Source organism: Anas platyrhynchos, chromosome 4, assembly GCF_047663525.1.
Source record: "Anas platyrhynchos isolate ZD024472 breed Pekin duck chromosome 4, IASCAAS_PekinDuck_T2T, whole genome shotgun sequence".
NCBI classification, from domain to species: domain Eukaryota; kingdom Metazoa; phylum Chordata; class Aves; order Anseriformes; family Anatidae; genus Anas; species Anas platyrhynchos.
The window spans coordinates 73,447,896-73,472,862 of NC_092590.1; the positions used below are offsets into that span (position 1 = coordinate 73,447,896).

Genomic DNA, 24,967 nt, shown 5'->3' on the forward strand with positions numbered 1-24,967 from the left:
AAAAAAAAAAAAAAGAAAAAAGAAAAAAAAAAGTTAAACATTCTGGGTTTGCTCCAATGCATAGTTTTTTAGTTTTTTATTTTTTTTTTTTTGCAGAACAGTATTTTATTTATTTTTTAAATCTCAAAAAAAAGCAACTGGAGATAGATCTGCCAGCCTTTGGAGAGCCACAGCCACAGCCTCCTCCTGTAACATCTTCTCAGCTGTGTACACACCACTTCCAACACTCTGGGCACTTCTGGTGACATTGCACTCAGAGAGAGGCCGAGCATCTTTTTACTAGCAGAAAGGTCTGAATTGGTTCAAACTTGTCATACGGCATGAGTGGTGCAAAATAACACAGCTCCCTTGCTGACACAAGCACCAAGCAGTGCTTGTGGCAGTGGACTTTCACCAACACCTATCGCTTTCAGTTTTACAAGAGGATATTCACAGATAGACTAAAAGTGAGTAGCTGTCAAAAACACCTAATGAATATTAAATGCCTTTCATTTTTATTACACTCATAGACAAACAAGCAATCTCCAGACTTGAACTGCCAATTTTCATCTCATCTAACTTTCCACATCTTCCAAAAAAAAGGCTCACCAAATCAACAGATGAGAGGCCAAATAAAGCTGGTTTTCTTGACCAGAGTTAGTTGAGATGTTTCTGAGATAATTTGCCTGCTTCCCAGGCACCTTCTCAATACTTAGAGGCACCCGTTTGTCATCACTGATGGCTCATCCTTGCAAGATGGAGTGACCCAAACTACATGGCAGGAGTGCTCACACCTGTGAACTTGACATGCATCTACTGAGGAGAAGAAAGCCCGTGGCCTCCATATGTCCAGCTAAGCACCAAGACTGCTCAAAAATTACAGGGAGACACGTTGCTGAGCTCTGATTGCCCTGTCCCAGTGATGCAGGATAGGACCAAGCTGAGCTACAAGAACATGACATGGTAGGTCTTCATAAAAACGTCCCTACAGCTGGGCTACATGAGTGGGTTCGGTTTCTTGTGGCAGATATGAAGGGCACACACAGTCCACCTAGGGATTTATCTGTGTCCTCTTCAGTGCAAAGGGACAGCAAGGCAGCCTGGCAAACTGAACGAGTGCAAGTCTTGTTCATACATATACCCAATTTTCTTGGACTCAAAGGATTTCTCTAATATTTCAACAAATAACAGGATCGGAGGCTTTTAGGAAGCTCCCACAGGCTCATAAGTGGAGTCCAGCCCTCAGTGCAGCCAGTAAGTTAAAAAAAAATCCAACTTAAACACAGCTATCGTGATTTGCACCAGCTGAGGATCTCTCACCCAGACTGTAAGGGGAACACGCCCAGGCTGCCTGCCAGCACCCTTGGCTTGGCTGCCGTAGGAGCGACGGGCAGGTATGCGTGACCACTCACCATCAGATTTCTCCACAATGACAAGCTTTGAAGTCAGAGCACTTTGCTCTCCTTGCCCGAACCATTTTCGCTCGAAACAATCACTATTTAAACGGGAACCTCGCTAAAGTCATTTCAGATTTCTTTCCAACTCCTCTGTCAGTGATGAAATGTAGTTAAATCACAAAAACAGAGAGACCTGCCTGCTCCATGGCTCCTATTCAGCGCAGGCTGGATATCCTAACCGCCCCCACTATTTGTCAGCACTGCAAGAGAAGACACCAGCTGAAAACCTAGAAAGAGTAGGACTGAGCAAATGCCTCTTTTTGCTGAAAATCTCGTTAAGCTGCTCACTGCGAAACCCGCTAAAAAGCTCCTCGTAGCCAGCGGGGCTGCTGGAGGCTAGAAACGTGATTTGTGGCCCTCGTCCTGCCCATTCAGAGCAAAAGATAACACCTGCGGGAAGCAGGCGAAAGGTTAAAACCTGGTACCTCTGTGTTTTCCTAAGTGCCGAGCTTGGCACCAGAACAGAGGCTGGGAACAATAGCAGGAGCACTGCGCGTGTTTTCTTTTCCCTTAAAGTAACATTTTTGCTGCAGTGTCATCTTTCTGCTCAGCCAAGCAGGCGCTCTGGGTCAAATCAGCTGCGTGAGCCGTCAGCAGATTTTTCTGGCCCTTTCAAAAGATCTTCAGGCATTGTATTAAGAAGCCAAATCGGTGAAAAAACAGGGGGGGAGGAAAAAAAAAATCACAGACTGCCCACACGTTTTACCGGTCAGGCGCTCGCATGACTGTGAAATAATCAGCATTCTTTTGGTGAAATGTAGCAGCTTTAAGCCAGCAGTCTGGCTTCAGTCTCTGGAAAACAGTGCGCTTTCTCGAAAAAGCTAAAACCAGGGTATTACAGCCTGACAGCTTCAAAATTCCTCAGACCTCCCTTAGGAATCGCTCACAAAAGAGCAGGCTGTTCCCCAGGGCTGGGTGTCAGGGTAACAGCCCCTCTGATGGAAAACCCTAAGGGAAGGCATACTTGCATTTATACAATCTTTTATGCTCCGGCTAAATGGCTTGTTTATAATTGTTGGGTTTAGGTGAGAAGAGGCTTCACCTCTCCTCTCAGCTCCTATAATGCAGCAGTGAGGGATTTGGGGCCTGGTGGGTCACTTCCCGAATGGAGGAGGGAGAAGCATAATTTCCTCGAGTTTTCCACGTTTTCACATGAAGGCGAGCATCCTCCAGCAGACGCGGACACCAACAGCATGGGCACAGTCCCACTTTCCCAGCCTTTACCTCAAACTGGACTCATTTCTACTCACACACCATTTCTACTCACTCAGCAGAGCAGAGAGAGAAGAGCCACTGAACAAAATTCACCACTTTGCTGAGGCTGACATAAAAGAAACAACATTAAAACCAAAAGCAACAACAACAAAAACACCCTTTTAATACAAAATTTCTTCACAGGCTGTTCCTATCCCAAGCAGAAGGAACTGCAGAGTTCCACATGGGACTTAACAGCTACCACGAGTCTCTGTGGTTAGGGTGAGAATCATCAGGTTGTTAAAACTGAAGATGACAGAAGTTAAATTGCTCGTAATTGTGCCTAACAGAACTGTTTGGGCTAAGGTTTTGCATGCTTGGGACATGTAATTACATTTTTATGGGGAACTGTAATTTTATGAGAAAAATGGTAGGAGAGCTTCTGATTAGAAATTGTATCACGTGGCATATGCATGCAGATGCTGAATTAAGCCAGAAGAGGATGTTTTCTTCGATTCTTTGTTTTGCAACTTTAATAATTTAATGTCATTTTATCTACATACATTTAATAAATGGATAAATTAATGCTGATTCCTAGTAGTTGTGAAGAAGAGGAGCTGAGCTAGTCATTGCTATGCTTTAAATAACAGGTGATGGCCTGAATTCCTGTTTGTATAGTAGCGAAACGGCGGCCTTCAAGCTCACGCCTTCCCTGCTGACTCTTCTCATGTTAACTTCCTCCCCTTTGCACCGCACTGCAAGAAAGAGCAAATCGTTTCCAAAACGAGACAGAAGCCTGAAATGCAAATCGGAGGAGGAAGCAGCCAGAAAGGGGTCTGCATACAGATTCGGGAGGTTATCGGGTCTTTTACCTGACCGGTAATCAATCCCGGTGCCTGATCAGCTTCAGGGGATGGACCCAAGAGGAGCACAAAGGCTCTTTATTCCCTCTGCTCACGTCGTGACTCGGCTATAAAGCCTAACCTGCTGGGAAGGGCAAGGTGGAGCTGGACATAGGGCCTATCAGGTAACGTTAATGTTCAGCCAAGATACGGACCTTGTGTTTGAACGAGACAGACAGACTTTGAAGAACATAATCTGAGTTGCCAATAATGGCTGGAGTGAAAGAACCTTGCTCTGGTTACCTTATAGGATGGGCTGGTAAAGCACAAACGGATTCTTATCAAGATGCTGGGTTTGTGTTTTTTTTTAAAAATCACTGATTCACATGGTAATCGCTGAGAGTACAAAACGCGAGGTCTTCAAAGGGAGGAAACATGAGGAGAGTATAGATTTACCCAGTTCATGTTAGGGTTGCACGCTTTTGTACTGTGTGACCGTTTTTTTATACATATAAACCCTCCTGTACTCGATGGGACTAATCCTACCCACGTCTTTTCAGCTTCCCTCCAATTCCAGTTGGACGCAGGCTCGCCAGCAGCGGTGAAAAGCAGCAGCTCTCCTGGGGTGCTGTGTTTCTCCGATTGACCTTAGCTCTGTTTACCCTTGCTACAAAAGTTTAGGCCAACATCTGCTAAATAAACTGGAGTGCTGGGTCGATGGGGACAGGGAGGGGGAGTTAAAAACAAACGGGATTGTTCTGAAACAAGAGAGTAGCTAAAGGAGCTCGAGGGAGATTGTGGTGGGTCAGAAAATTGACCCAATTCCCACTGAAATTTATAGAAAGCCTCTGGCATCTCCCATCCAGTTTTGAAGTTGGCAGAATATACCTGACTAAAGGTAGAGTTACCAATTCAGATTGAACCATTCTCCAAAATCTTCAGCCAGGTCATTCTGCTGTTTCTTCTGTTTCCTTTTCATTTATAGCACACTGAAAACACTCAGACTTCACCCATGCATGCAGCAGTGGTTTAGCTCATACAGCATGTTTAATGGGGACAGCAGCTTATGTTTAGGACAGCAGCATCTGTCTGCCCTACCAGCTGAATTCCAGTTAAACAACCAGCTGCAAGCATGGGGGCTGGAGGGGTGCTTCTGAAGCTGATGGTGAGTTCACCCCAATGCACCGGGGAAAGCCAGAAACACCAAATGGGATGACACATGATTCTTCCGCCTCCAGACATCCAGGAGGAAGCTGTAAGTCTTTGGAGGGTGTTAGTCCTGTAAGGATGATGCTCCTTAACAGCGATCCCAGCCTCACTCCGGAGCGTCCAGCATATACAACATGTACCAGAAATCCTGCACTTATCTTTGGTTTTCAGAAGATGCTTCAGCTGTGTGGGCTGAAGTATGGCTTTGTTTTAGCAGCTATGCTCACACTAGGAAACCACTGACTGCATAGCATACCATCATACACCAGTAAAGCAGTCCTTAAATAACCGTATGTTCAGTATTCAGCATATGCCTTTAAAGCATCAGGATTAGCATCCCTTAAAAAAGAAGAACAGGGTAACATGAGAGCAGATATTCCCATTATCAACATATCTACATATTTTTTAATCCCAACCAGCACGTGCCCATGGTGTTATCTCATGGCAGTATGTTCCAGAGCTTATCTAGAATAACTTTTGCTTTTCATCACCTTCAAAGTTCCCTGAATATTTCCTTGTTTGTCTGTCAGGCTGCCTTTTGGCGTACTGGACAGCTCTGTTCATGCTCAAGAATGTGAAAAAGGGACAGAGCCCACCCGATTCAAAGAGACTGTCTAGAAAAAAAGGAGAAATGAGGCCTTCCTTGATAGCAAGCCACCTGATACTCTTTCATACAAAGCAATACTGAGACTGGCACTGTGTCATCTGAGGTGAACACAAGCTCATGTGTACAATCTCAGTAGTATATAGGGCTTTGGGGCAAATATTGAAGCCTGGACCAATCAAAAGTAGGTAAGTAGCCAAAAAAATATCATTAAAAACCAACGTTGATTAATCAAAGATGCCAACTAACTGGGAATCTGCCTTCGAGATGAAAATCAATTTTCTAGACACAAAAAGGTGATGCTGGAACAAGGTTCCATTGTCTCCTGCCAACCCTACTGAGAAATGGAAACAAAACCAAACTCATCTCCTCCGAAAGCATCTCGCTGAGCCATGCTGAAACTATCAATGAGCAGGAGGACAGAGGGGCAGGTAATGGCAAAGATGGAAGGGATTCCTCTCAGATCAGTCAGCTTTGAGATTTAAATGGTAATTTGTTAAATCCAAGAACAGTAACCATACATGTCGTGTATGTATCAATCCCATCTTGGGATATTTAAGGGTTAAGCAGTCCTTACAAAGCATTTTCTTTGCTGACAGTAAAGAGTTAGAAATATATTACTAATAAAATCAATAACAATTACAAAAGAAACTCTAACAGTATCCATCACGGTGGGAACCCCCTGGATTCTGTTTGTAGTGAAAAGCAGCAAAATAGTAACCTAAGCCTGCTCGGTTCACCTTTAAAAGAAGAAAATTAGGAGAAGCAGGGAGTTGAAATCTGTGTCACTTGATAGCTCCTGGCAAACTCTTCTTGGCTTTATGGTTATGCTTCTAAATCCTCTCAATTTAATGGCATAGGTTTCCCTATTTTTAGATCACAACTTAAGGCAGCTCTACTTTTTTTCCCCTGCGTTACTTTTTAACCAGACCCTGGTCATTAAACTTAGCAGCACAGGAGCAAGAGCGTCCTTTCACAAAGAAAAAAAAAAGCATTGATGCACAAATAACTGCATGGCTGGAGAAAGGATATCGCTCCCAGGGGCTGACAGACCTCTTAAGTTTCCCACTTCGCTGGCCCACGAGGCTGGTCTGGTGCTGGGACTCCCGAGCCCCCGGAAGTGCCAGGGTGCTTGGCGGCTGACGGAGAAGCTGCCTTGGCACAAGTCCCCCATCGAGGGCAGGTCACCAGCAGGTCTGCATCGAGCTCCATACCGCCTCGGTTGGATTATAATCAAATAATCCCCAGTTTAGCGTAATAATCAGGGTGAGGATTGCACCCTGCTGCTTCCTCCCTGCCCGGCTACGGTTGGGCTGGGGGGGAGCTTTGCACCAGGAGGGCACGCCGTCCTCCAGATTGTTTTGAAACAACAAGAAAAAAGCTTATCGTAATCCTCCTGGCAATTAGAGCCCTGGCTGGCTGTAAAGTGTAATGCATTTATCAAAACCTCCTTTGAAGGCGCTGAGGGAAGTGAATTTGAAGCTGTCGGGGACTACAGGAGTAAGAGAGCTCAGCTGCTGCCGGGGAGCCTGAACTGGGGCGAGGGGGCAGAGGGAGGAGGGAGAATTTCCTTGTCTGGGACGTGCACATTTTCCATCAGGCTGTTTGTACAAGGATAAATAAAACGTTATCTTGCTGAGTGTATCTTTCGAAAGCTCGGCAGATTACAGCTGGCATGCTTCGGGGGCTCTTCCTGCAAGGTTCGCCAAAATGTTAGCCACCCTGGAGCCATAAATCATCCCAAACCAGGCTGCTTCTCCCCTCCTCCCCATCAATGTGAGAAAAACCCAAGCCATTTAAATTTAAAAAGAGAGAGAGAGGGGAAAAGTTGCCACTTCTGTGGAACGTCAGGAGGACGAAACTGGTGGCTTTTGCTTTTTTTTTTTTTTTTACAACATGCATCAGCCGTGTTTTCCTGAAGGTGATTCATACACAGCAGCATGGTGAAGGGGATCATCCCCCCTTGCCACACAACGAGGCCCTGGTCCAGCAGCATCAGGTGAGATTACAAGGGTGCAGTCTTGTAAAAAACATCTAAAGAAGTAGTCCTACAGACCTCTGGACGTTGCTTTCCCTCTCCCTCTCGGCTGCAGGTCATTTCTTTAGAGGGCAGGGCGAAGAACACGGCTCATGATGCTTGCTCTCCCCTCTTCTGCTTAAATTGAGCAACCTGCAGGGAGCAGGACCCCTGCATCTCCTCCCTGCACGGGGTGGGATTTTTCTTTGCCCATTACAGAGGCACAGTCCCACTCCCCCTCCCAAGGCAGCTTCTCTCCTCCACCAAATTTTCTTAATCCAAAACCACTGAACATCGCCTTGCGCATTTTTTTTTTTTTAAATCATTCCCAAATCCTTTTCGGGATTCCTGCTGAGATCCCAGGCTGGGTTCTGCCCTGGAGTAGCTCGGTGCAGTTACGTAGCTGGGCTGCTGATTTCCATCTACTAGAGGTCTCCCCCCCCATCCAGCTTCACTCCCTGTGCTCACTTATGCACAAACCTTGCCTAAAAACCTCCTGGTGAAACCTCGCGGTGCATCCTCCCCTGCACGGGGTTATCCTTGGGATTTAAGGAATGTGAGCATTACATTGCTATGAAAAGGGGCACTGTACTGCATTTACACAGGGAGGTAGCGGGGATGAGAGCCAGGGTGTAGTAGCCTTACATCTGTGACAATGTTACAGGGGTGACAACAGCAAAAAACTTTGATCAGTCCCGGAGTACAAACGCAGGTTTATATTCTTGCCATCTGGCAGAGTATCATGTTAAGAGCCGTGCAGACAACAGTGGCTGCTGCTACCCAGTGTACTATATACCAATAAAAGCTGAATGGCTCTACAATAAAGCAGACTTTTGAAATAGCTGTGAAAAGAAAATCTAGGCCACTAAGTGCTGTTAGAAACAATGTCCTTATATTTTTTTTTCCCTTCCCCAGCTATTCTCCTCTGTCTTGCTACTGCTCTTGGGATTCCTCTTCCCTCCCTTTTCCCAGCCCCGGTGGCTGCCCAGAAAGCTATCAAGTGAAATGCTGAATCTAAACTAAAGGGTGAGTTCCTTTAACAAGCATTAAATAACCGTCAGAAGGGGCAGACGGGCAGCTGCCTTCACAGCTGAGACCAATCCCCCTCTATAAATGGTGACGTGCAGCATCCCCATGAATGGAGGAGTAAATGCAGCCTCCGCTTCCCTTACTCAGTGCAAAGGGATAAGAGTCCCAGAGGCTGATCCAGAGACCCACGGATAAAATCCTGGGCTAGTATAACCAGTATAATTTTCCATTTCTCCAGAACTTCTCCAGCATGAGGATCTCCAGTCACCCTCTGAATCCATGCCCATAGCAGCTATAAACTCCCAAATGTGCTCAAACCACCACCGCTCAGTGGGTGTCAGTCTCAAATGTAGAAATTTTAGCTCAAATTCACGTTCTACCCTGCTCTTCCACACAATATGAGCACATTTGCTCTGACACATGCAGTAGTGCATTACGCAGGGTTATTTGGGCATCCCACTGATGAGATTCAGAAGGAGGGATGAACCCTCATTTCATTCATGAGTTCACCATAGCTCGAAGATATTTCCAAAGCTAGAAGCAAAGTCTTCACGCTGGTGAAAACACCATTGCCAACGGCACATCATCCAAGGGTCCCCAAGAAATCCCTTCCCTCTTTTTGGAATATGTATTTCCCATTAAAAGGATTAAGAACATTAGCCAGCAGCTAGATGGAAGAAAAATATAGCCTGGGAGTTAGATCTCATTGTTACTACCTTTTCCTATCAGGAAACACAAATGGTCTCAGAAGGGAAGCAATGGAAACCCGCATTCAAAACAACTGACCAGGTTGCTGGACTAGACAGCCCTGACCTGGCAGGAAGACCCAACAGCCCTATTCTTCCTCTTTGGCATCTGTGATCCTACAATTGCTCATCCATCGCAACAAATCCTTCAGCTCCTCTGTCAGATTTCATTTTTTTTTTATGGGCTTAATTCTCAAAGGAACTCATTGCCCTGCATTCAGGCCGGCTTTTCATCTTCAGTCGCAACTCTGAGCTTTCCAAACCCGCTCAGTGCCCGGGAGGCTATCTTCGGAAAGCCCCAGATGAGGTGGCATTACTTTGCCAAGACTCTGAAGTACTATGGATATATTTGATGGATGCCCGACTCTTCAACAGGAGGAAATGTCTGCATGATGTTCTTATGGATGTTCACACTCTCAAAAGAGCTAGATACTATTTTCCCAAAGTAACTTGACCCATTTAAAGAACTTGTCCGGGAAAGCCAGTTGAGTATCTCTGACATCTGCATTACCACAGACACTCTGGTATTAACCATCCCCTTTATCTCACTATATTTCTGTTGATAGCTGAACTATGCAGTGCAGTGGTTCTGGCATCCCAGCAATGGCTAGTTATCAGGAGCAGGAAAGCACGAGGTCTGGGAACTCACTGAAAACATTCAGAGGCGATACGTGAGGGACTGGGAGAGATTAGGCAGAGTTTGCTGGGGCTCCAGGAATTCCTGTAATTCAGGAGTTACATGGTGAGATTTTCTTTTTTTGTGTGGGACAGCAGTGAGCAGGAAGATGGAGTTTTTATTTCTCTTTAAAGTTATTTTCCCAAAGCCTTCATATACATATAGCTTCTGCTTTTTCTCCTGTTGCAACCAGCTGGGGTACCCAGGGCAAGTCTTCAGAGTAACAACACTCGTGTCAACTGGAGAGGCTCACCTGGGCTCTCAGTTCACCAGGAACTAGATTTTGGTGTCTGAATGACAGCATCCACAGCTGCCACCCTAGCAATTCACTACTTAGGGCGAATTAGCATGAGCTAATTAGTTTCAGGCAGAGAACACTTAAAAAAAAAAAATCCAAGTGTGTAAAATCAGCCATCCTAGGTTTTATTTAACTTTATTTTTAATCTGCTGCTGAAACAAATCCCAGAAAGATGATGTAAGACACCTAAACCAGGCAGATGCTGGAGATACACAGTCAAGTGCTCAAGCTCACTAAAATGCTTAAAGATGTGACTTCAACCCTGAATGTTTCTGATGTAACAGGCATCTAAGATGTTGAGGTTTCACGGACGATGCTAATTATCCTAATAGCTCATCTTTTCCCACACGCTTCCATACCTAGGTTCTTGGTTTGCCCGGGGAAACAACCAAGGCAACACCAAAGGGATCCAGCAGAAAACAGATGTGCCAACAACGAGGTCTTGCAAGAGCTGTGGCTACGATCATTTACGGGCTCCTGCCCGGTCATGGGGCAGCTGTGAAAACAAGGCTGCTGGGAAAGCACCAAGTGAAGCCGGGGTGGAAATGCCGACACAACCCCGAAGCCCCAGAAGCCAGTCTCAGACACAGACTCTACAGTGGGAGCTTTCTCGCATTGTTGTTGTTTTTCCCCGAAATAGCCTGTTAGATACAGACAGCCAGAGATTAGCTAAGTGCCATCTCCCCTGATAGGCGTTTGCCCATTATCTGCTCCTGACACCTAATATCTAATTGCACTGAAACGTCCCAGCAGGACAGCCTGTTCTAAGAAGGACTGAATAGACTGACTGTGGGAAGGGGAAAAAAAAAATAATAAAGAGCTTGCTGGCACATCCAAGAAATGAAAAGGCTGCACTCCAGCAGGGTTAGGATGTCAGCATGGAGATTTCAACAGCAAGAGTGCAAAAGGTTGGTTCTAGGAAAGGTTGGCTACCTCTCAGAAGCACATCCAGGTCCAAGCTATTGGGTCTGGTAAGGTTTCCTGCCTGCAAAAATAGTCGTGCGCTCTCTGATGATGAGGCCTGGGCTCTTCTCTCCTTCCTTTCTGTTTATAACACATCACTCCAAGGACGCCAGTGAGATCAGAGGCTCTCTGTGCCTCGGAGACAGCCCCTGCATTGCCATGCTTAAAATCTGCACGGAGTAAACAACAGGGGAGAGGAAGTGTTATCAATCTCAAGGGGGTTATTATTGCTGTCTCGGTTTGGGGGGGGAGGGGTTCATTATTTTTTTTAAACATGATAATTTCACTGATCCTATTTACCAAGCAACCTGATCAGCACAGCTAGCAGGGCAACACAGCATGGCACAGGAACAGGTGACTGAAAAAAAATGCCTGAAGTGCACAGAGCAACACAGGGAACCTTTGTCAAAGCCCAACTTCCCCACGCTTCATCATGGAAGCATGAGATCCACGTGTCTGTCTTCCATCTGCAACCTCGTGAACTATATAAATACTATGTAATAGTGATTTGAACCTGGAGCTTCACATCCCATCCAGCAACCTGAACTCAAGATGAGGAAGACCACATTGTCTTGCTCTTCCTCTTGCTTCTCCCTTTGGATCTCCCTGATTAAGTTTTCCTTAAACTTATACCTCTTCCCAAGTATATGGGTTTCAACACAAGTGCAAAAAACAATTTCAGGAAAGCTTCATTTCCCAAATACGTTCCCATCAACTCTAACAATGACTTAACTTTCTCTGTGTATACACAACAGAAGTCCAGCTGCAACGTGTGTTGTGTAAACCTGGTACAGTTCTGCTGAAGTCAGCAGATGTGGTCCAGATTTGCACTGCTTTCTTGGAATGAGAAATTTTGCTTTCTATTTATAACATACTTCCTTGCTAAAGAAATAGCCTTATAATGGAATTCATTTTTTCAGTAAATGCTTTAGAAAAAGAAACAAAAAAGTCCATCAATTACCAAAAAAACTTCCTATGCAAGAGGAAAGATAGCATGTAGGCCAAATTTTGCTGTTACACTGACACAAAGCTGGAGTCATCCTGATCTTGTCATTAACATGACTGCATATTCACTCTAATTTAAACAGACAGCAGAAGTATGTTCTCATGCAAGTAATACATAAGTCTGCCAGGAATCGGTGAGACTTTAGCTCAATTCAACAGTTAAGCATACCAACAGACAAGTATTGATGATAAATAAAGATAATGAATGAGAAACTTGTGCTTAGCAGCCTAAGCAATTAATAACTAGAGAAAGACAGGCAGACAGACATATGAAATCTGTCAGCACATGGAAAGGATCCATTAATTGCTTTGCATGCAACTTGTTAAAGTGGACCGCTTTTTTCATGTTGTTTTTCAGAAAGGCAAACTTGTCAAGGCATTTATAATGATGGTGCTAATCCACGGCAGAAGCTTCCTCCTGAGCAGGGCAATGCCATATCCACCAGGCATGTCTCAGGTGGGAACCAGGGCACCAACAGCACTCCCAATATTCAGATTTTCCTCCCATTAGGCAGGTGACTTTCCTGTTGACTTACCTCCCTTTTCTTTAATGTCTCCAGAGTAGATCTTTCCAACATAAGTCCCATTCATTTTTAATCTCTCCCTCTATTTAACTTGTCAAGGCTCTAACAAATGAGGAGAGCACTCTTGGCTGAAGGTTTTCCTCTGATCTGCATGGTCCAAATAGGTACACGGAAGCAGCTATACACTTCAAATGACACAGCTCATGTCTCAGAGGACATGAGACTTCAGCCAGCAGTGGGGCTTAGAGGCACCCAAGGGGAACACCGGACCTACCACCGTATCCCCTTATGTTGAAATAAACAGATATGCTCCAGCACCCACCTTAGCCTTGCTTGCATGTCCCAGGTAACCCTCAGGATGGGTAAAAAACAAGTGAGGGAACTTCCAGAAGGTGAAAGTGGGTGAAATGAATTAAAATCTGTTTCAAGGACTGCAGGAGGCTGGCATGCAGTGCTTACCATGATCTACTCAAGGTCTGGAAAGGACCATTTTAGGCAATCATTCCACCTTATTTTTCAGGACCAGGGACTAACCCCACTTCCATGAGCCCAGGGGTGCTTCTTTGAGGCCTCACAGAGTAGTGCAGCTTCTGCTGGAGTGATGGGGCAACTACAGCAAACACCCTTTAAATGAAAGAGTAGGACACCTGACAAGCCAAATAGGCTGTAAGCACTGGAAAAGAAGGCTTTAACGTCTGTCTTTCAGAAATCCTGCTTTCATTTGACATCCCGTTTGCCCTTAAAGCCTCGCTTTCGTCATCACTCGCGGACCTGGTGCCAGCTCACATTGTCACCAAGACCTTCCCTCCTCTCCCTCCTGTCACACATAACCCTTAACTGTAAGCACTGGCCCTCCAAATGGACACCAGGCCTGTGGGCCACCTCAGGAGCTCCCTGCTGCCATACCTTACCCATCACGTTGTGCCATACCCATCACCTCACGTCCTACCCGCCATGTCGCGCCTCACCCACCAACCCACCCAACCTCATGGCAGCCATTACAGCATGCCCAAACCTCAGCAGAAAGGCTGAAACACAGACTCTTCTCTGCCAATTTTCCTCCCCCTACCTCCATGCCAGAAGGCATTTATCTGAAAAAAAAAAAAAAGTCACCTTTAAAGACAAAACACAGGCAGGGGCTATTCACAACACATGGGCGATGGGAAGAGGAGGGCTGCAGTCCTGGCAGCCTTTCCATCCATGCGCTATCTCAAACTCGGCTCCCTCAGTCCCCACACAAGCATGGCTTCCCTCTTGACTTGCTATTTAAAAACTCTACCAAGACTGGGATGCAGCAGTTTCAGATTAACAGGCTGGGGCTGTGAGCAGGAGGGTGGTGTCTCTCCTCAGCTCTGTCATCATCTGCAGCTGAGCACCAGGCTCACCCACGGCAGAGCTGCCAGGGCCTCCATGTTGGACTGGCCCATTTATTTACTTGTATCTTTGTCTTATTTTTTTGATTTAAGGAGGACCATTTCCAAAAACAGGTTAGAAACTTTGATTCTTAGGTAGAGAAGATTCAGTCACGGGTATACGTTATACAAATTTTAGGTTTTATTGCATTTACACATCCACTGTGAGCTCACTTTACCAGAATAGCTCTTTATCTGCAGACACGGCTTGCTGACCTGGGCTAAACACCGAGCCCACATCGAGGCAGACAGCACTACACCATGATTATATGGCATTTTGTTTTGAGTAGGGTTTCAGAAATTTCAAAATCCAGCTCAACAAAACGCAAAGTGTGAAAATTGTCTTAAAAGTAAACCCGTATTTTCAAGAGGATCGTTTGGGTCTGTAGATCAGCAAAGCCCACAGTACTCTGTGAGGCACTTTCATTTTAATGGGATGGGACTGCTTTTTCTGATGGAAAACAGTTTCTTTCCCAGATTATTTTTTTTTCTATATATATCAGAGCTAATGTAATACATGGAAAAGAGAGAGTGCATTTTTTCATTTTGCAGCAATCATTTACAGTGATGCTAAACGGGTTGAAGTGCTGTCATGCTAGCACAGTAGGGTTTTACATCACAAACATCATGGCAGCTTCCCAAGGTCCCGGTCAGGTCAGAGCCCTGATCAAACGAGGTGTGGGGCAAATGAGAGAGCACATCCAAACGGAGCAATAGGGCAGAAAGCAGGAGGATGAACAGGGCTATGAAACAAATTGCAGCAGGCGGACTGAAGAGGCAGGAACACAGCCCCCACAGGCAGCACACACCTCCTCTCCTGCAACTTTGTACAACCCTAAGTGGTCAGACACTTGAAAATCAGACTCACTGTACAGGGGAATTTGGCTTTGGGGCACACTGGTCCAGACATACATGCCGGGGGCCTCCTCTTTACAGCTCACAGCTGCTGTCTTGCTTCTGTGGCAAACAGACCAAACAGCTCTATTGAAAGATGGTGACATCATTTAATACCTTGGCTTGTTTTAGTGCACCTGGCCAAGAAACATTGCAGATATTTTCTGTTGATTCGGGATGGAGGAGAAGAGTCCAGCTCTCTCAGGATTTAGCTGTACCGCAGGAGGAGAAGCCTGGGGAGACTGCGGTGGGATAGAGGAAAAGAAATATCCAGCGAGAGGAAGAAAAATAAGCAATTGCAAGAGGATTGACAGTAGAGGAGCCTCAGTGATAAAACCCAGGCGCAAAACACAAACATCCAGAAGCAACTCAAAAAAGAAAAAGAGAAAAAAAGCAAACAAACACAGGAACATGGACAGACATTTATGTCATCCTTGCGCAAGCACAAGGGAGCTCTATGCAGATGGGGTAACCACTAAAGGCTGTAGCCATCTGAAGGGCTGAAGTGACAATTTCTGAAGCCAATAGATGGGAAGAGCTTTAATTACAGCAGGCACAATCTCTCAGCGTTTTGTAGGAACAGCTTTGCATTTCATAAGGTCATGCTGCACCCCACAAGCCATGGGGTGTCACACTCCTTTCAACATGCCCAGCGATGACAGCACAGCGATGAGATGCCATCACCTCTCAGGTAATGCTATTTACCTGATTTACCTAATGCTTGGTGAGTCTTCAGTGCACAATATTTTGTCGCCACCCTTTTTAAACCCCATCAGGCAGCAACTCATCCACACCATCCTCAAAGAGCAGTTGAGCATCTACACACCTGGCATCCTCCACGTCCCACCAGCACTTACACAGTAGCACAAGGACCACGAGTGAGCAAATGCCTCCCCTCTGATGGCTTGACCGTGGCCTGGCAGAGGGCTTGCAAGTGCCTGGTTTGGAGGGCAGCAGTGGGGCCGTCCTCTCCAAGCAGCGCAGCCATGCACGCGGCTCATGAGTTTACAGGCGACCATTTCGGCTCTCTAATTGCTGAAAGCAGTTTTTTAGGGGCCGACGTTAAAAAGGAACCACATGATTACAGAGGGCTTGCGGACAGCCACAGGCAGGCCCACCAGAGCTGAAACTGTGGGCTCCCTGAACAGTAGACGGAAATTCCTCGGGAACCTCAAGCCCATTACCAGGCGCTGACTCCTTTGTGTCCCTTCAGATTCAGATGAAGAGAACAGGCATTAAATCCAGAGCAGATCTGTGGTTTAGGACTCCAGTTAACAAGGCAGGCTTTGCCTTGCTTATTTTTACATTCCAGTCGTACATAAACGAAGAATATAATCTGCTTTTGAGGATTTAAAATGTGTGACTCTTGCTGTCACTGTTAAGGTGCTTAGCCAGTGCCATCAGCCTCTGTTCACTGGGTCTGACGTGCTAAGCCATTTTTCTGTTGTTTGTGTTTTTTTTTTCTTTTTTTCCCTGATGATTTAGAAATGGAGGGAGCACTACAGAAGGGAAAATTGAGGTTGCTTTTGAAGAATTGCTTACTATTAGGGAAGAGAGGGAAACGTTTCTGGTTCAGATTAACCGGGGTGGATTATGATAGAGGAGACCTTTCTCTATGAGCCCTCACATTTCATCAGCACATGAATGCTTTGCTGGTGCACTGTCCAGCCCAGTTCTGACCATTAAAGCAATGGCATTTTCAGCACTGTTTCCCTCGAGAGGCTGCCCCATAAGCTCAAATGTCTGGAGCTATTTACACTGTCTATCTTTACCCTCCTATGTAGCTAGTGGACAGAGTAGACACAACTCAGAGTCCTCAGTTAGACACCTAAATTAGGTGCCTACAGTTAGTTGATACCCCCACTTTATCACGCACTCCCTTTCGCGTCATTTTTGGACTGTCAGACTGGTGCTAACAAACCTGAGCACCCACAAAACTAAGCGTCTCTCTTTTTAGGATTATATTACCCCAGGAACAAACTGGTGGCTACAGCTCAGCTGGCTGTTGGCAGTCTGTTTGGACAGATTACGAAAGGTTCATCTACTTCGTTGTGCTTTCATGCACATTAAGAGAAACTACGGATGAAATGCTGGACCAGCCTCCTGTGCTCTACCACCTGTCCAGAGAGGCAGTTCCTTGCACCCAGGGTTGGATTTGCCGTGAGAAGGGGAAGAGGAGAGGAAAGCCTCTCTCCGAATGTATACGGCACCTGTCCAAGTGGTCAGCTTGCCTCGGGTGGTCTCGCTTTGACACATTGCACACTGGATTTGGGCTGCGAAACGCTGTGCTGCGACCTGTCTGTGGAAGGAACAGCCACTGTAAAAGACAGAGGGGGGAGGTCTGGGTTTCCTGCAAAACGTAACCAGCAGGAATTAAAATGTAAGAGAAACACCCTCCGGGGGGCTTCACAGAAGCTATAAACCCAAGCAACTGTTTTGCCAGGTGTTACGGTGCAGCGCCTGCTGTTAACGGGGCTCTCTGCTGGCACCTCGCCTGTCTCATCCTCCCAGTGCCCTGAGCCCACCGGGTGGGCAATGCTGAGCGGGGCCAGGCGGGGAAGTTATTAGCCAGAGATGCTCGGCAAAGGCTGAACCCGCGACGGGCTTTGAGCGACTGAATGAAGTGCTGTCATTTCCCAGCTGGGAGCGGGAAAGAGCACGGCGCCGCTTCCTGACGCTGTTATTTTATTTTGCAGCAGCTTCCCCTTCCCGCTGTCTGAATGTCACAGATTACTTCACCGCTGTGCGAGGCTTGGGGCGGGGGGAGCAGAGGGGGAAGAGAAAAGTCTGGCCAGAGCTTCCCGAGCTGCTGGCATCCCCGATGCCCCAGCTGCCGCACAGAAAGCGCAGGCTAGAAGGGACGGGTGGCAAATTCACTTTTTTGGGGAAGCAGGAGCCAGGCACAGGTTGTTAACCCACCCACCGAGGTCTGCAAACACCCGAGGATCCTGCTCATGCTCCCATCTCTTTAACCCCTGTGCACTGCGGCTCGCGATGTCACGCTGGCTCAGGAAATATAAGCCCCGGGGCTGCTTTTCGGAGCCTGTCAGCAGCGCTCTTTTGTCAAGCAGAGGCCTTCCTGTCAAGTGATACAAAGTGCTCGCTCTCCTTTGCCCCTTGGGAGCTGCACATGCTTCCTCCCGCAGCAGCCCCAGCCTTTGTCAGCCCAAGGGAACCGGGCAGCTGGCAGGACGCCCGCGTGTCTGGCAGGAGAGCGCGCTGCGCGGCCCCGCACATCGCCCCCGAGCGCGTGCAAGGGGCCTGGGAAGGGGAGGCAGAGAGGAATTTGGGGGACCAGGGTGGAGAATGGCCTAGGTCAGCAGTCGGGATGAATGGCAAGGATCTGCACGTTGCTTCAGAGCAAAGCAGCTGGGCTAATGGTGCTCAGAGCTGCTCAGAGCTGGTGCCCCTGCGCTAGGGCCTGACCTATGGCTGCTGGGAGCCTGCACACCGAAATGGAAAAGGCAGCAGCAAGGACTCCATCCACAGGCATTATATGCTGATTTCTCGCCCTCTCCAACCCATCTGGCTTCAAACTAGAGGCAATGAGAGAAACGAAGGGTCTACTTGATCAAGTCAGAACAAGTGCTGCAGCCACGTGATTTCGTATAGCCTAATCTACAGAAAGCTCCTTCCCGCAGCGGGAGGAAGCTGGCTGACTGAAGCACTCGGAGATCTAACACAAATAACTAAGAATAAGAAACAAAAGACCTGTGGCATGATTTCATAATGATGCTACAGTTACAGCAGCAAGAACATCAAGTTCTCCAGTGCATGGGAGAAGCCCCTTTCACCAGAACATCCTTGTCTTTGTTTCTCTCTGTCACTGCACTTGGCCAAAGCCCTGTTTTCAGGAGCTGGCTCCGTATCTGTAAATCTACACACTTAGATTTGTATCTTCAAGGTTGTTCACACAAAATTAATGAGGATAAATTCAGTTCTTCCCCTGTATCAATAACCTGTACCTTCATTCTGAGTGAAGGGCCATGGGCGGGAGAGCAGACAGCAGCAGTTTGAGCTGGGCTGATCTAACACCACCTTCCAACCCTGCCACATCTGCTGGATCTTAGCTCTATTTTTCTTTCTGCTTAATTTACTGAAAGCTTTTACCTGTGCCTTGGACACATAAAGAAGGGACATGGGTGCCAAACTCCTCTGTTGAGCATTGATACCTACCCACTGGAAGGTGTAATACAGAGCTTATCATTCATTTCAGCAGGGCTGTTCCCTCAACAAGGTAGCACGCAGTGTGAGCATGGTCAATGCGGCCACGTAATTTCAAACATAAGCCAAGAAGCCAGGTACCATCTATTTTTTCTCACCCCAAAGTGCCAAACGACACTTTTACATTCAAAGTTCTGGCACAAAGATGTGTGCTGCAATGCCTGCACACAAGTTCAGAGGGTAAGCTGAGGTTGCTAAAATCATCCTTTGTATTAAAACAAAAAGAAGGTGCCAAAGAAGCATTCTGCACAGGTTTGTTCACTCTGAAAGAGATGCAAAGTGCTTTCTTCACAACGCAAACACTGGAAGGATAATAAAATGGCAGAGATTGGGGCAGCATGGTGTTTCATGGCAACAGTGTCTTGTTTGCTTGTTCCCTACATAATTGTCATATCAGAAACATTTTGTAAAAGTTTTGTGTCAGAAGTGATTAAATTTACTGCATTTTCAACTTTTAAGTGTATGAGAACACACTGATATCACAGCATAAAAAGCAAAAAGTCAGGCTTGAGGACAAAATTAGTTTCTGAAGAAAGGCTCCTCCTCTGATTGCAAGGAAGGTCCTGAATCAAATTCTTCTCCAAATGGTCTTTCCTTTTACTTCAACACTTGAAAAGATGATTAATATTAATAGACAAAACCATTAGAAGATCCCATGGCTCACGTGCATCACAGCACCAAGACAAGAGGACCACAACAGTAGCCTGGAGCTCTCTTTCTTTTGCACAAAACTTCTAGCCATCTAGAGGCTCTACAGGAGAGTCAGTACAAGTCCTACCTGTATCAACCTCTTGGTGAGTTTTATCATACTGGGCACAGAGTGACGGATCCATTAACCTACCAGTGCTTTGCAGAGAAAGTCTGAACTTCCAGCCCATTTTTAACCCATCTAGCCTCATCCCGCATCAACGAGAGACAAACACAAGAGGAAAAAAGTGAAGGTTGAAAGAACCAGTGTTAGACATGCAGTGACACTGCCAGCACTGGGCTGAAGAACAGCAAACATTTGGTAGTGCCCACCACCGCTTTGCAGTAATTGAGGCGAGGAGGTAATCACCATCACACGGCCCCATGGCTTCAAGAAGCATTTAAGCAGACAGGTTGCATTAAACCCCATGTCAACATGCAGCCTCCGGCTTAGATGTTGGGATTGAACGCGTGTAACTCTCCACTAATCTCTGGGGTGACGGGGAAAACACTATCCCCACATCCCTCGAGGCACAAAGAAAATCTTCTAGTTCTCACTTCTTCTTTTCCACCCCTCTTAAAGTGATGGCATTCCTCACCAGCTGTAATCAGCATGCACGCTCTCCCAAAGTGCCATTTAATACCCTCACACAAAACTGCAGCGTGACTCCCTTTGGGTTCTTGCGTGCAGTAATTGCAAGACACAGCAGCCCTGGTCTGCCGGGCTCCAAGAGGCTTTCTGCAAGGACACCGACTCAATCCCCCCTTTCCACGGACTCACAGCTACACGTCTGAGAGATGGACAGCATTTCTCTCTGTTGCATCCACCCCCACCTCCACTTAATTTCATGCTTGGGCTGTGACTGCACTAACAGGGCATATCTAGTTTCTCCCTCGTATGCTGATTAAACCGACATGGTGCTTTGCACAGTCTTTCACGGACTCCTTATCTCAGTAACAAGAGGGAGGAAAAAGCACAAGGACAACTCTGAGCAAAGCAACACCGTCTCCCTTTCTGGCACTGGCAGAAGTCTCGCTGGGAAATGGTGTGCAGGCTGTCAGGAAGCTGGGAGAGAAAAGCTACGACAGCTCAGGAGCTCGTTAGGGAAGGACAGTACCGGGAAATTCTGGAGATCTATTTAACAACAATGTTTTGCAAACTTTTCCCTCTATTTTTCAACCGTATAGCTTTGAGGAGTTGGGTAGAAACAAGAGGCTTGGTGAGGCTCTGCACAAAGGTATTCAGAAGTGGTCTTTGCTTCTGAGAGCTCAGCAAAATATGCTCGAGACTGGGCATTGTGCTGCCTTGCCAAACCTCGTGTTCAAGAAAATCAGGGTCATGGCTGCAGAAGCAGGGCACTAAAGCCACAGCTGAATTCTGCTACTTTACATCAGTCCAAAACTCATTAGATCAGTTTTAACAGAATGATTGTTCCTAATACTGCATGTTTTTGTCTGCCAGGCTTTGGGGTTGTTGAATTTATCAAGCCTATGGGCCTTTTCTAGAGAAACCTTTTTTTGTCCTGTGACTAAAAAATAAAAAAAAAATACTCTAAAAATGAATTGGGGATTTTCATGTAGTTCTCTTTTTTTTTTTTTTTTTGAAATGGCCATAAAAGAAGGAAATCCTCTACGGCTCGCAAGAAGTAGAAAGGGAACAGCCTCCACACCAGGATGTATCAGTGGCAGCACCATTGGTAGATGTAGGGATGAGAGACAGCTCTCCCGACTTAAGGGCCTTGAGACAGCCTAAACATAGGATGTCTGGGGCAGTCCCAGGTCATCCATATGGGGCTGGCCATTAGGACACTGAACCTGTGAGATGCCCATATTCTTCTAGAGTAACAGGGCCTTCAGTAAGAGCCCCTGCGTACTACATATCTGTGTTTGGGAAACCAAATCAATCGGTGCTTAGATTCCTATGCTGCAGCTACCTACAACCAAACAATTCCCCTTCAGCTCCCTGCAACACAAGTACAGAGGGGTTCTGTTCATCTCGTGGTAAAGCGGACACTTCAAGCAGGTCTCCTAGCACACAACCCACCACTCGTTCTCCACAGACCCCATTTGACAGGCTCCTCAGATGGCAGTACAGCCATGAGTGCAGGGACTATAAAATAAGGATGGCTGAAAATCAAAGTTTTAAATCAATCCCAAGATCCCAAGTTCCAAGAGACCTTTAGGAAATGCAAAGACATTAACTTGCCTTTCTCTCCTGCCTGCTTCTTGCAATCTAGCCAGGTACAAAACTGCTTTGGTACCATAACACAGACATTTCACTCCTGATGGGCTTGTGAAGCACTCACAGCTCCTTTCAGCTCACACTAAAACCATCAGACACCTTTACAAGTTCCTTGGTTTCTGAGAGGAGCCAGTCCAGCATCTCTAGAGCGGAATATCAGAGCACAATACAAGGATAAAATGCAGACTGTTTCCAACTCACAGGTTAGAGCCCTTGCTTTAGAGAACCTCCAAACCCATCACAAACATATTTGCTGCCTCCAAATCCCCTTTCCACAACCCTTGCAAAGATGGCAGCAGCTAGGAGTGGAGTGAGGGGAGCTGCTTTCAGGAGCTGATTGATTACCTGTGATACACCTCATTGATACAAAGAGACGGGCTCAGACCTCGGCTTTCCCGGCACTTCATTTGCTTGTCACACAAAATTAAGTTTGAGACAGGCTTGTTCTACTCACATATAACTACAGTTTACATGTGTGCAGCCTATTTCAGGAGGAAATACCTTTGTTCGACTTGTTGGTCTTTTTTTATTATTATTTTTTGATGGGACCAGAGAATTGCAGCTGATAGCACTATTGAATGGAACTAGGCCAGGTGGGTTATCGTTCCAGATAGCCAGTCTGCTGGAAAGTGCTTTTACACACACACACATACACACACAAACTGTTTGGCTGGGCTGGTTAAAACACTGCAACACTTATTGCTCCTTGAGGCTTATGAGTTCACTTCTAGGCTCCGGGCCAGCTTGGAAATCACATAACCCACACGAGCAGCAAGGTTGTAAGGAGATGTTTGTCAAGAAAAAAGATAGTTCCTGAGTGCTGTTCCCTGCAGGACATATCTCAGCAACCCTGAAACCAAGATAGTAACTAGTCAACACTTCAGGGACTATCCTTGGCGAGGTCAGCCAAGAAATGACTGCCCACCACCATGACTGAGAGGGTTACCATGCTGGGGAGAAAGGAGAAAGCTCCTTCTAGGCCTGCCTCTTTTCTGCAGAGAAGTACAGAAATTTTGAGTCATCGCTCCAGCACTTATGTCAAGTGAAAGGGCCAAAGAGACATAAAAAGGCCATAAGTTATTTTAGGAAAGACAGCTTATTATGGGTAGGTGCCTTCCAAGGACCTCCCCGCAAACACGGGTACAAGGGGCCGAGAAGGATGCCAAGTAGTCAGAGCACAGCATGCTCAATACACATGGAATGAAACTACATGGCCCTGAGGACATCTCATTTACAGATATGCCTCTGAAAAAGACTGCAAACAACTATGGGTCTCTTTCACCCACATAAGACAGGCAGCCAGCAAGGTGGAGAAATGCCTTTAAAAGCTTAGCATCTTTCCATATAACAAGGTCCTTTCTGCAAATCCTGGCAGGGGTAGTCATGCTGGCCTTTCTCAAACCCATCCCAGGTTTCACATACCCTGACCATTGTCTTTTGTTTTAATTTTTGCTGTTTAGAGGTAGCTCGTTATTTGGGGAGAGCAAGGGGTTATGTTTTTTTTCCAATTAAATTGTGGCAGTGGTGTGCAGAGAAGCACAGCACTTCCCCTCTCTCTCTCACCGGGTAAGCTGCAGCACAAAAGCTTGGGGCTGATCTCACATCCTCTTCAACAATTAGAAGTCAAGGCCAGCAGCACAGCCAAAACTTGACACGCTCTTTAGAGAACAAAGGTCACAGGATTGAAGTCTTCACTCGCCACTTTGGCTAAAGCAGCATGAAACATCCTCTTCAAAACCTAAGGCAGTTGAATCTTTATCAGGTGATGATGGCTTTTTGGAGAATAAAGATGACTGACCTCTGTGCCTTCCCTCCTACTGTTCCACACGAAACCTTCAAGCCACATAATTAGGACAAATCATTTTCAAATAAGTGTTCCTGCCCCATGATGGCCTCATCAGACACCAGGTCCAGAGATGGCGCTCCTGATGGCCGTGATAGCAGCTCGGCCAACTCTGGCTATGATGGCTGAAGCAAGCCAGAAGCCAGACTGCCACAGGCGAAGGTTGGTCCTGGCTCCCTGAAGAGCAACGTGGGCTGAGGTGGTCATTGCAGACCCACAGATGTGACCTCTACACAGCTGTAGGCCACCACAGCCTGGCCAGGGGACAGTGGGCTGGAGAGGACAGCAGCTGGGCAGGAAATGAGCCAAAGAAATGCTACATTAGAAACCCCTGCGCTCCCAACGCTTTTGCATAAGTCGCATTTTTGGAAGATTAAACAAAACAAAAAGTCATTACATGGTTAATTCATTAATTTCACAGCCACGCTCATAAAGCTGACAGAAGTCCTAAGTGCAGCCGCAGGCAGGCCGTGTCCAAGCCTGACAGCACCAACACCCTCCCAAGAAATGAGGCTTCCCTAAATAATCTGGTTTTGGCTAATTTAAAATTAATCCTCAGAGCACACTGCTTGGTCAGCCCAGGAGTCTCCCTCCTGAAAGCGTCCCAAAATCAGACACGTGGCACAGAAGTCAGACGTCTTCTTGTGCATCACACCACACTAGGCCTAACATCCAAGTGAGGCCCTGGGGATCCTTCTTTTTGCCCTTTCCAAATGCTCCCTGCTCTGTCCAGCACGCTGAAATCCTTATCTGAGAGCCCTCCCAATTCAAAGGTAGCCTCCGACTTCTGGAAACTTTGTGTGAGCGGCGAACAAGGCCTAACATGGTCCCAACTCCCCCTTTTCTGCTCAAGGGAGGAATGACCTGTGAGGAGAACCTACAATAGCAAGGTGAAATTACCTTGGGGTTCAAAGGATTTGCCTTACTCCCTCCTTCCCACAGCCTTGGACAGATGCTGGAAGTGAAGCACAAAAACTGACTGCATTTCCCCCCTTTGTTGGTTTGTTTCCAGCATAGCTCATCCCAGCACAAAGCCTTCCTAACATTTTCCCAGCAGTCAGGGAAAACCCTCACAAAAAGGGTAAGTTTCAGGAGCTATTTCCTCCCACCCATTCGAAGAGA

The 24,967-nt window shown here is 46.6% G+C and overlaps 1 protein-coding gene and 1 long non-coding RNA gene across 3 annotated transcripts in view; both read right to left on the reverse strand.

Annotated features, from left to right (window-relative positions):
* Positions 1-24,967, reverse strand: part of FGFRL1 (fibroblast growth factor receptor like 1) — a 169,035-nt gene that overhangs the window by 118,825 nt on the left and 25,243 nt on the right. The window lies entirely within an intron of this gene.
* On the reverse strand, positions 10,156-13,984 carry LOC106015915 (uncharacterized). The gene is made up of 3 exons (XR_005265201.2): positions 13,657-13,984; positions 13,003-13,167; positions 10,156-11,184 (listed from the first exon to the last, which is right to left on the reverse strand). It is a non-coding gene; the product is annotated as an uncharacterized lncRNA (long non-coding RNA).